The 12,591-nt window shown below is 38.3% G+C and overlaps 1 long non-coding RNA gene across 2 annotated transcripts; it reads right to left on the bottom strand.

The window, feature by feature from the left end:
* Nucleotides 1-1,263: 1,263 nt before the first annotated feature.
* Nucleotides 1,264-12,256, bottom strand: LOC126271174 (uncharacterized). 2 transcript variants are annotated; one of them, XR_007549143.1, is made up of 6 exons: nucleotides 10,504-12,256; nucleotides 10,226-10,411; nucleotides 4,559-4,670; nucleotides 4,121-4,299; nucleotides 3,845-3,950; nucleotides 1,309-3,258 (listed from the first exon to the last, which is right to left on the bottom strand). It is a non-coding gene; the product is annotated as an uncharacterized LOC126271174 (long non-coding RNA). The 2 variants fall into 2 exon arrangements; XR_007549144.1 differs by lacking the exon at nucleotides 4,559-4,670 and having other exon boundaries at nucleotides 1,264-3,258.
* Nucleotides 12,257-12,591: the final 335 nt, after the last annotated feature.

Below are 12,591 nucleotides of genomic sequence, written 5' to 3'. Positions count from 1 at the left end.
GTTCCTCATCTGCTCTACAGCCCAGGCTTGGCTCCGTCTGAATTTTACCTCTTCGGTCATCTGAAGACCCACTTGCACAGTGAAAAATTTGATAGTGAGAAAGACCATATTTCCTGTGTCAAGCGATGGCGTAAGAGACAATTCCTAGAATTTTACCAAAGTGCATTTACATCATGGAAAGAACATTGGGCCAGAAATGTCACAGCTGATGGGAGGCTACATTGAGTAGGCTCAATGTGTAGCTAAATGTTGCAAGTATGTTCACGAAAAATTTCATTCTCCTCCTGCAAAACATAAAAAAATTAGAGCTGACTATGCAAAACTTTTTGAACGCCCTTTGTAACATATAAAATTTGTTCTTGTGTGAATATAATGTACGGAAAACAGTTTAAAGTGAACAATACAAATAAAAAATGCACTTTTATGATGAAACTGAAAACTTGCTTTCAAAAATCTAGCTCCATTCAGGTCTTATGTTCAAAAACTCAAATTTTTGTGAGTTTCTTTATGTGCACCACTTCTATGTTTCAAACTTGTGCGGATCGGTTCAAATTTTGTAAAAAGGTAGACAGTTACATGTAATTTAGACAAAAATATTTAGTTAATAGTCATCCTGTTGTTTTATGAAAGCTCTATCCATTGCTGTGTTATAGCAGTCATAAGTTGCACATGAAATGCACATAAAACCAATTTTACATGAACTGCTTGTGCTGAGATGGCTTAAAATGATAACATATTATAATGAGAAATATATTATTACAGTAATTACAAGAAATGTTTGCAAAAATCTTTCATTGTTCAGGTTTTAAGCGCAAAAGAACATGCATTTGCACACGAAATTGTGTTTCACCACAATTTATTGCATTTTAAGCGCTGCATTTGGATATAATATTTTTAAAAAAATGATTATTACAGTAAATACCATTTCATTGTTTATAAGTTAAAGATTTTAACCACTGGTGGCTTTATATCATTGATAAATTTTTGGATGTGCAAAACACTGCATGTACCACACAAGAATTATGCCAAAATGGTATAAGGGAAAGTTGGGTAAGTTGACAACGTTAAGCTATATTGTGATTTTTCTGGCCTTTACTTTGAAGGGAAATAGTTTATTTATGGCAAATCCATTACTTCATGTATTCCCTTTAGATCTGAGTGCTTAAGTATTCTCTGAAACTAAAGATTTTTTTTTGTCAACTTACCCTACAGGAGAGGCAAGATGACTTTGGGGTATGGGTAAGATGACAAAATGAAATTTCATTTAGAAAACAAAGACATTTTATTGATGATTATCTATTCTTCGCAAAAGTCACAAATATATCATTTTTTACTTTGTTTTCTGTAATTTAAGCCCAAAATGGAGCATGAGCCCACTCTTTGCATCAGGAACACTGAGACCACATTTTTGTTTTTCCAACCTTATCACAAAGGATGATGTCTGTCTCATCAACATAATTGGAAACACTGTCAGTGTACTCAATTTCATTGGATGTGTCTGAAGATGATTTGCAGAAGTCTATTCTAGGATCCTCTCTTCGTCTCACTTCAAAACCTCTGCTGAACGCAAGTTTACGTTTAGAACCTTCGTTCATATTTTTTTTGTTTGCATTTGCATTCTCTCTCAATTTTTTACATCTCTTCATTTTTCTTTCTTCTTCCTGTTGTTCTATTTTCTTTGTCTCTTTTCTTCCAGAGGTATTTTCGTGGACGTGCTAGTTATGGGTAGATATGGCAACTTATTTCTTTGTTCTTTTGTGCCTCATTTAGGAGGAGCTTGAGGTAACAGTGGTAAAGCACAGGTAGATGTGGAAGAAGGTGTATGTGAGGGCACTGATAATTCACCAAGTTCTGCTTGCGGTAATGGAGATAAAATAGAAGTAGGTATAGGGTTAGATGAAGACCCTGGTAGAGGTTCTGCTTGGGATAACAAGGGTAAAATAGAGCTAGTAGTAGAGTTAGATGAACGACCTTGCAGTGCATCAAATTCTGCAGTTGGTTTTGCTGACATACCAGGTAGAGCACCAGAGTTGGTTGAATTTTCATTGATAGGAGTGTCCACTGTTAGCGATGCTGTGAAGTCTTCATCATTAATTTCTCAGTTCCTGTGTCTATAATGGCCTTGATTTGCATTGTTTAAAGATGCAGCTTTGTTAAAGATAATGTTGAAAAAGCTTGCAATGACTTCTATTGTTATTACCTGATCTGGATGATTAGCAAGATAAATCAGTACAAGCTCTACTTTAGGTTGTCTTCAGAGGTCTGTAAAATAACACATCCAAAGTTTGCAATCCGTGTCTTGTGTGCAGTGGGAAACCTAGGAGAGTTATGAAATTATCTCTGCAGTGGGTAATGGCTCGCAAAGTGAGATGTGAAGTATGATTATCCAGAAACAAAAAGATTGGATATCTTTGTGATGGTATTACTTATTTAATGAAATGCTCCACCTATTTTACAAAGCCCTGAAGCATGCCAGATTCATGGCCAACTCTAACAAATTCAGGTGATGCACCATCAACCCTTTAAATGCTCTGGACATGTTAACGCACATGCCTTTGTACCTTTCCCTGAGAGCTCCGAACGTGTTTACGCATGCCACCAGTCCTTCTACCTGGTACTCTGAACATGTCTACGCGTAGACATGTTCAGAGTGCCAGGTGAAGGACTGGTGGTGCACGTAAACACGTTCAGAGCACACAGGCATAGGCACGCACGTTAACACGTCCAGAGCAGTTAGAAGATTAAGATATGCTAGCTGCATTTGTGCTGTACCTGCCCCACTGATGAGTTTTATTACTTGCGTAGTTCAGCTCTGTCTTATTGCTGACTAAATTCATCAAGTGAAAGAGGGTATGGTGCAGCTGATGAAGAAAATGTCACCTATGTTGATCATTCACCAGTTACTGACGTTGTCTGATGCTTCTCGTAATAACTCTTATTCAGAACTCCTTTTTTACAATAGTTACAGCGATTTATTTCTGATACCTATGTACAGTAGGCTCTTGAGGTACCACCTACTGCGTTACCAGCCATTAAATTGCTTCTTCCTACTTTCGCTGTTACAGACAAAGTTCCTCATTATACATTCTTCGGTTTTTTTTTCTCCGAAGTCCAACAACCACCTCGGAGTATCCCGCCACCGTGACTCTGGACCTCTATGGAGCGATGTCATCAGCCTCACTGTTTGCTCCATGGCGGCCCGCTACTTGCCGCATCAAGGAATGTCCGCGCCGGTTGCTGGCTCGGTGTTTGAATTATCTGCACATATAAAAACCAAATATTTCCGCAGTATTTGTGCACATAACTAACAAATCCTAACCCGCAACTCAATTTTATCATTTAATTAGAATTTGTGCTAGACCAGGGGCGATAGATGGCACATGCAAGAGACCACTTGTTGTCTGTTACACCACACACATTCTGACCCTAAGATAAATAAAAAGTGGAGGTACGAACTGACTGTGACACTAACACAGCAAGCAATGCTAATACTTGTTCCCCACTCAGCAGAGGAAACCTTTCCTACCCTTCTTTTGCCATCAGAGCTTGATACTGGTGGTACCTTTGTGGGAACTGTTGAAAATCCTGTCTCATCAACATTAAAGATCTTGCAGGGCATTTTGTTCTTATTTCTCTACATAAATTAGAAAATCCCTCTAAATTCACTTAACTAAATGCAGCCAATCTAGCTCCCAATGTAAGTTCTGGTTTACAAACAGAAAATTAAAAATGTGTCATGAAATTTTGAATAAAATCTTTCCCTGCCATCTTTTTAGCTTTGCTGAATCAATGCTCTTTATTCTTAAATTTAGCATAATGGTAAACAACTTGAGTGAAGTCAAACCTTGTCAGTTCAAAAGCTCTTCTGTCTGAATCGATAACATGTTGTTCCAATTCTTGTAATCATGATTAAATGTATTTATAAACCTGGCTGCATTCTGCGGCAAATCCTGAAATAAAAGAAGCAGTCTGAATTATTAGGTCTACAATGAGATTTCTGAAAACTTAAATAACAAAGACTTTATTTTAATTTTATTTTTAATGAAAAATAAATCGATAAAATACAAATTTAAAATGAGATTTTCAAATATATTTAAATATGAATACAACCATAGCTTACTTCATCAGTTTTTTTTTACATAGTAATGTAAAGTAGCTTAAGGAAAGTTGAACTTCCTAGTGGCAGCATTAACAGTAGTCTCATATTTTACAAGCCGCATCGCCTTTTCATTGACTCCTTGCTGCATTTCTGTCAATATGTCTTCCTTACATTCATTTTCCCCATGTTCATTAGTTAGCCTGTGATCAAAATGACATGGTTACACAATAACAAAGGAATCAGAAGCATGGTAACAGAGAGAGGTAAGAAAGATGATGAATTTGTCCCCTTAGCCTCTGCATAATTCACCATTTTAACAACAGTCAACATTTTGGATACAGACTTAACATGCACAAAGTCTTACAGACTAATTTGATTGAACTGTTATTAAAGAATCAGTATATCTATAAGACTTAACAGGAATCAACTATTACTCATTAATACAACAGAATTACTTACATGGAATTTTATTTAAACCATAGGAAAAATTGTTACAAAAACAGCATCCACTTCCAAGCCTCTGTTCTCAATAAAACAAAATGACCAAGTGTGAATAGTTCAATAGACATGCCTGCAGAGCATATTAAGGAAACAATAGCATAGTACACATAGCACCACCTGTAGGGTTATCAGAGAAATTCAAAATTCATCATCTTAGGCTCTTCATCAACTTACCCAATCTTCACCTGCCTTCTGAGCAAACGTTTAAAAGCTTTATCAATGTCCATGCAGAAAATTATACAGCCCCAAAAATTGCTATAAAAGTAATTGTCAGAAAAGGTCACCTCATTTCTGACCAATAGAAACTGTTTTACTGCATTTTCTTCAAAAACTAGTATGCTATCTTATAAAAAAAAATTTTTTTTCAAGCAAAACAAGCTTAAGTTCGTCAATTTTCATACAGGACTAAAAAGTTGATAATGTTTTGTTGTATTTACACTGTTTCACAGTTGTTCTGCTTATTTCAGTCAATCATACAAATTCTTAATTCGGAATTTTAAGATAAGAGATAATAACAAGATGTATGCTTTTCCATAATTTATAGTTGTTGCATGAATCATGTAGCTTGTGATATGTTGTTGTCGTTGTTGTGGTTTGATGCAGCTCTCCATGCTACTCTATCCTGTGCAAGCTTCTTCATCTCCCAGTACCCACTGCAACCCACATCCTTCTGAATCTGCTTAGTGTAGTCATCTCTTGGTCTCCCTCTACGATTTTTTCCCTCTACGCTGCCTCCAATACTAAATTGGTGATTCCTTGATGCCTCAGAACATGTCCTACCAACCGATCCCTTCTTCTGGTCAAGTTGTGCCACAACCTTCTCTTCTCCCCAATCCTATTCAATACTTCCTCATTAGTTATGTGATCTACCCATCTAATCTTCAGCATTCTTCTGTAGCACCATATTTCAAAAGCTTCTATTCTCTTCTTGTCCAAACTAGTTATCGCCCATGTTTCACTTCCATACATGGCTACACTCCATACAAATACTTTCAGAAATGACTTCCAGACACTTAAATCAATACTCAATGTTAACAAATTTCTCTTCTTCAGAAACGCTTTCCTTGCCATTGCCAGTCTACATTTTATATCCTCTCTACTTCGACCATCATCAGTTATTTTGCTCCCCAAATAGCAAAACTCCTTTACTACTTTAAGTGTCTCATTTCCTAATCTAATTCCCTCAGCATCGCCCGACTTAATTCGACTACATTCCATTATCCTCATTTTGCTTTTGTTGATGTTCATCTTATATCCTCCTGTCAAGACACTGTCCATTCCGTTCAACTGCTCTTTCAGGTCCTTCGCTGTCTCTGACAGAATTACGATGTCATCGGCGAACCTCAAAGTTTTTATTTCTTCTCCATGGATTTTAATACCTACTCCAAATTTTTCTTTTGTTTCCTTTACTGCTTGCTCAATATACAGATTGAATAACATCGGGGAGAGACTACAACCCTGTCTCACTTCCTTCCCAACCACTGCTTTCTTTACATGTCCCTCAACTCTTATAACTGCCATCTGGTTTCTGCACAAATTGTAAATAGCCTTTCGCTCCCTGTATTTTACCCCTGCCACCTTCAGAATTTGAAAGAGAGTATTCCAGTCAACATTGTCAAAAGCTTTCTCTAAGTCTACAAATGCTAGAAACATAGGTTTGCCCTTGCTTAATCTAGCTTCTAAGGGTCAGTATTGCCTCATATGTTCCAACATTTCTACGGAATCCGAACTGAGCTTCCCCGAGGTCGGCTTCTACTAGTTTTTCCATTCGTCTGTAAAGAATTCACGTTAGTATTTTGCACCTGTGACTTATTAAACTGATAGTTCGATAATTTTCACATCTTTCAACACCTGCTTTCTTTGGGATTGGAATTATTATATTCTTCTTGAAGTCTGAGGGTATTTCACCTGTCTCATACATCTTGCTCACCAGATGGTAGAGTTTTGTCCAGACTGGCTCTTCCAAGGCCGTCAGTAGTTCCAATGGAATGTTGTCTACTCCAGGGGCCTTGTTTCGACTCAGGTCTTTCAGTGCTCTGTCAAACTCTACACACAGTATCGTATCTCCGATTTCATCTTCATCTACATCCTCTTCCATTTCCATAATATTGTCCTCAAGTACATTGCCCTTGTATAGACCCTCTATATACTCCTTCCACCTTTCTGCTTTCCCTTCTTTGCTTAGAACTGGGTTTCCATCTGAGCTCTTGATGTTTATACAAGTGGTTCTCTTATCTCCAAAGGTCTCTTTAATTTTCCTGTAGGCAGTATCTATATTACACCTAGTGAGATAAGCCTCCACATCCTTACATTTGTCCTCTAGCCATCCCTGCTTAGCCATTTTGCACTTCCTCTCGATCTCATTTTTGAGACGTGTGTATTCCTTTTCGCCTGCTTCATTTACTGCATTTTTATATTTTCTCCTTTCATCAATTAAATTCAATATTTCTTCTGTTACCCCAGGATTTCTACTAGCCCTTTTCTTTTTACCTACTTGATCCTCTGCTGCCTTCACTACTTCATCCCTCAAAGCTACCCATTCTTCTTCTACTGTATTTCTTTCCCCCATTCCTGTCAATTGCTCCCTTATGCTCTCCCTGAAACTCTGTACAGCCTCTGGTTCTTTTAGTTTATCCATGTCCCATCTCCTTAAATTCCCACCTTTTTGCAGTTTCTTCAGTTTTAATCCACAGTTTTAACCAATAGATTGTGGTCAGAGTCCACATCTGCCCCTGGAAATGTCTTACAATTTAAAACCTGGTTCCTAAGTCTCTGTCTTACCATTATATAATCTATCTGATACCTTTTATTATCTCCAGGCTTCTTTCATGTATACAGCCTTCTTTTATGATTCTTGCACCAAGTGTTAGCTATGATTAAGTTGTGCTCTGTGCAAAATTCTACCAGGCGGCTTCCTCTTTCATTTCTTTGCCCCAGTCCATATTCACCTACTACGTTTCCTTCTCTCCCTTTTCGTACTACTGAATTCCAGTCACCCATGACTATTAAATTTTCATCTCCCTTCACTATCTGAATAATTTCTTTTATTTGATCATACATTTCTTCAATTTCTTCTTGTGATACAGTATACTTTTATGTAAGTATATCTTAGTAATGTGGTAGTATAAGAAGTGTATCTATTTAATATGAACTATCTACATACATTATTATCATAAATTTTCCACAGTATTTAATATTTTGTTCATTACCATATTAATGTTTGCTGTTATTTTCTGCACTATATTAAGTATTTATGGTTACTTTTCATATACCGTCTCATGCATGTATCGATAAAATGCGTGCAAATATAACACAAAAAATTAAAAGGAAATACAAAATAAACAAAATTTTAAAAACTAAAACAAAACAATAAAAACTAAAACAAAACAATAAAATATTGATAACAATAAAATAAAAAATGTGAACAAAATTTAAAAATAAAACAAAAACCTCATGCAGGCATGCGACCCTGAGGTATTGGTGAGCTCTGTGTGCTCTGAGGACAAAGTAGGCTATAATGGACAGGCTCAACCATACCAGACAGGTAGCAATACAGGAGCTAAACTAATGATGCTCAACTCAAGTGAGAGGGGGGGGGGGGGGGGGCGACCGCAGCATGGGGGCAGTGGAAGACGCTGCCTCCTATGGGAGTGCACAGGGATGAACCAGGGTCAGGATGGTGAGCTCTTAAGTGCAACATCAAGAGGCTGTACTTGAGGAGAAAATGGAAGAGGAGAGAGGCAGAGAGGGGGAAATGACTATCCAGATATGCCAGAGGAGTAGCGGGCATATGTGACACTGGAGTGGCGGCAGAAAACAGGATAAGCACAGGTGGAACATGGTCCAGTGAAGACTGAGACCAGGGGGTTTATGGGAATGAAGGATATGTTGTATTGAGAGTTCCCACCTGCACAATTCAGAGTAGCTGGTGTTGGTGGAAAGAATCCACATGGCACAGGCCATGAAGTAGTCATTGAAATCAAGCACACTGTGTTGTTGTGTGGCATGCTTGGCAACAGAGTGGTCCAGCTATCTATTAGTCACAGTATGGCAGTGGCCATTCTGTGCACAGACAGCTTGTTAGTGGTCATGCCCACATACAATGCCACTGATTGCCTGTGACAGGCCTAGAGTAGGCTGTAGTGGTCAATGTATGGGACAAGTCTTGCATCTAGGCCTATGATATGGATGTGAGCCTTGGGACAAACGGTTGGGAGCAGGCTTGGATTAGGTAGGGACAAGAATATCTCATTGATTGGGTTAGTGGCAGAATATCACTGAGGAGGATAGTGGGGAGGATATTTCTCATTTGAGGACACAACAAGAGGTAGTCAAAACCCTGGTGAAGAATATTAGCCTGTTGCCCCAGTCTGGTGACGGGAGGGAGGAGTGTACTCCTTTCCAGCCAGTCAGTGGGTATGGGGGTTATTATAGGTTACTAGAGAGATAAAGTACCAGAGACATGTTTCTGGACAAGTGTGGGAGGGAGACTATATCTCTTTTTACCCATTTTTATCATCCAATGTGAATTTTTGTTCTTTCCATCTGCATCAATGAAGGAAAGTTTCCCTTCTCCTAGCAAGAACACAGTCCTACATACTGTTCCTGCAGTTTTCTTATGGACTCCCTCCAAATAGCCTTACCATCAAATTATCCATCTCCAGCTGCAACCAACACTTCCATAATGACAAGGTGGGAAGGTTAATTTTGGTTTGCGATGGCCACAGTGAGACCCTCATCAGATTTGTAGAGGGTCTGCTCATCATTGCAGATGTGGTAACCACATTGGCTGCACTGTATGGCAGGGACTTCTTACCTGGAATGGAAGGCAGCTGATGAAACAGAGGTATTGTTGATGGTTGGTAGGTCTGATGTGAACATGGGGTGGATGTGACTTGTTGGGCTGGGGAGGAAGTTGCTCCTGTGCTCTAATGCCAAATGGTCTTACTGCTCTTCTGCAGTTTACATACATTCTTTCTGCTGGTGGTCAGGCAAAACATTTAAAGTCCAGAGACTGGGGGATTAACCAGACTTTATATGCATATCACAACATGAGGAATCTCTGTCAGATGGTCAGAGACAGTTCCCAAGCCTTGCCCTCAAGACTTTGTTTTCCAGTCTAATGCCCACAATCTATAAAACAGGATTGTGCAGAACCATATATAATACAGCCATAGTTCAATAATGACTGATGAGATTCTCTGTAAAAGAACGAGTGGGATCTGTCTGCTGCACTCCAGATTCTGCCACTATGACCTCCTTTGAGATACTTCAGGTGTTAAAGCCATATGAATTTTTCAGTGAAGCTAGGTCCCAGGAACTTTACTTATTCCTTCAAATTAAAAATGGTGTCCCTAGTCACAGTTCGTGTTGATTTACAACTTAATGTTCACAGTCAACATTGAAACACAAATTTATCTGGGAAAAACTTAAAGCCTAGGGTTTTAGCACATAATTCTAGTCTTCTTACTGTTAGTTGCAGTTAACATGCAGTTATCTTGAATCTAAAAGATGAACAAAAGACTGAACAATCATCCACAAAAAGAGAGTACCAGGCAGGGTTCCTGACTGTGGTCACTCTACTATTGATGGCTGTTACAAAAAGAGAACATTTAACACACTCACCCAAGGGACTTTCTCCTGAGTATCTTGATGTGAGTGTGCACTGCCAACCCTGTGCTCAGAAAGTAACTACACTTTAATTGAAAGATGACCTGGGAAGTTCCATTCATGCAGTTAGTCAGATGAAATTGTATCTTCATGTAGTGTCATTGCCCTTTTCAATATACAAAAATTCCCATTAATTGTTGCCTACAAAAAATAAATATGTAAGTAAGTAAAAACCCTCTTGGAGATAACAGACTCAAGGAGTGTTAGATTGCCAGATGTAGAATGCTACTTACAGAATCCACGCTAAATATGAATGAGAAGCTTTCTGCTTTCTAGAGTCCATACTAAGAGGCTGTTGATCATTTATTCCAGTGTTTCCCTATACAAATGGCAATTCTACCCAGCAACAACTACTTAAGCTGTTGTGATCCTTCCTTCCCAGGCTTCAGTAAGCAGATCATCATTGCATTCCTCCAAGAAGCAGTGTATATTCTCATTATTTAAATGTTCCAACATATAGTGTCTATGTTTGGCTCTTGTGTCTCAATTGAAAGCTTTATATAGTTCATTCTTTAACTCATCTATCTAAAAGAGCTGATTGTTCTCTTCATTGTTACTGGACTTAAAGTCCAACCATGTTCCCTCAGCAACAGAGGGTGGACAACAATAGGGAAACACCAAAAACACCTTACACTTACATCTACATCTACACACTGCAAACCACTGTGACATGCATGGCAGAGGGTACAACCCATTGTACCAGTTATTAGGCTTTCTTGCCATTCCTTTGACGCACAAAAGACAGGAAGAATGACTGTTTGAATGCTACTGAGTGAAATATAATTATTCTAATCTTATCCTCGTGTTCCCTTTGTGAGTGATACATAGAGGGTTGTAGTAGATTCCTAGAGTAATCCTTTAAAGCTAGTTCTTGAAATTTTGCTAGTAGACTTTCTTGGGATAGATTACGTCTATCTTAAAGAGTCTTCTTGTTCAGTTCCTTCATATCTATGTGACACTCTCCCACATATTAAACAAACCTGTGACCATTTGTGCTGCTCTTCTCTATGTACGTTCAGTATCCCCCATTCTCCTATCTGTTACAGGTCCCACACACTTGAGCAATATTCTAAAACTGGTCACACAAGTGAATTGCAAGCAATCTCCTTTGTAGACTGATTGCTCTTCCCCAGTATTCTACCAATAAACCATAGACTACCACCTATTTTATCCATGACTGAAGCTATCATTTCACTTCATGTCCCTACTACAAAGCATTACACACACATATTTGTAAGAGTTGGCCAATCCCAACAGCGACTCATTGACATTATAGTCATAGGATATCACATTTTTTCATTTCTGAACATTTAAAACAAGTTGCTAATCTTTGCACCACACCGAAATCTTATCAAGATCTGACTGAATGTTTATGCAGCTTCTTTTAGACAGTGCTTCATTATAGACAACTGCATCATCTGTAAAAAGCCTGATTTTATTATTAATATTGTCTGAAAGGGTCCCAACACACTTCTGTGGGACATACCTGAAGTTACTTCTACATCTGACCATGACTCTCCATTCAAGATAACATGCTATGCCCTCCCTACCATAAAGTCCTCAATCAATTTACAAATTTCACTTGATACCCCATATGATCATACTCTTGACAATAAGCATAGACATGGTACTGAGTCAAATTCTTTTCAGAAATCAAGAAATACTGCATCTACCTGGTTGCCTTGATCCAAAGCTTTCAGTATGTCATGTGAGAAAAGTGTGTGTTGAATTTCACATGATTGATGTTTACAAAATCCTTGTCAGCTGGCATTGAGAAGGTTATCCTGTTCAAGACATCTAATTATGTTTGAGCTCAGAATATGTTCTAAGATTCCACAACAAACAGATGTCAACGATACAGGATGGTAGTTTTGTGGATCACTTCTACTATGCTTCTTGTAAACAGGTGTGATCTGTGCCTTTTTTCCAAGAACTGGGCATGGTTTTTTGTTCAAGAGATCTACAATAGATTATAGTCCAGAAAAGGTGCTGACTCAGCCACAAATTCAGTATAGAATTTGACAGGGGTTCCATCAGAGCCTGGAACTTCATTCTATTTTAATGATTTCAGCTGTTTCTCAACACCACTGACACTAACACTTATTTCACTCACCTTTTCAGAGATATGAGAATTAAATTGGGGCAGTTCCCCTGGGTTTTCCTTTGTAAAGGAACATTTGAAAATAGAGTTAAGAATTTCAGCTTTTGCTTTGCTACCCTCAATTTTAGGGACTGGACACTAACTTTGGTGCCACTAACAATCTTTAGACATGACCAGAATTTCTTTGGGTTTTGTGAAAAATCATTAGATAGTATTCTGC

The sequence above is a fragment of the Schistocerca gregaria genome, chromosome 1 (genome assembly GCF_023897955.1).
Source record: "Schistocerca gregaria isolate iqSchGreg1 chromosome 1, iqSchGreg1.2, whole genome shotgun sequence".
In the NCBI taxonomy this organism is placed as follows: Eukaryota; Metazoa; Arthropoda; class Insecta; order Orthoptera; family Acrididae; genus Schistocerca; species Schistocerca gregaria.
The sequence above is the reverse complement of the archived record's forward strand: the minus strand, read 5'-3'. Positions and strand labels throughout refer to the sequence as shown.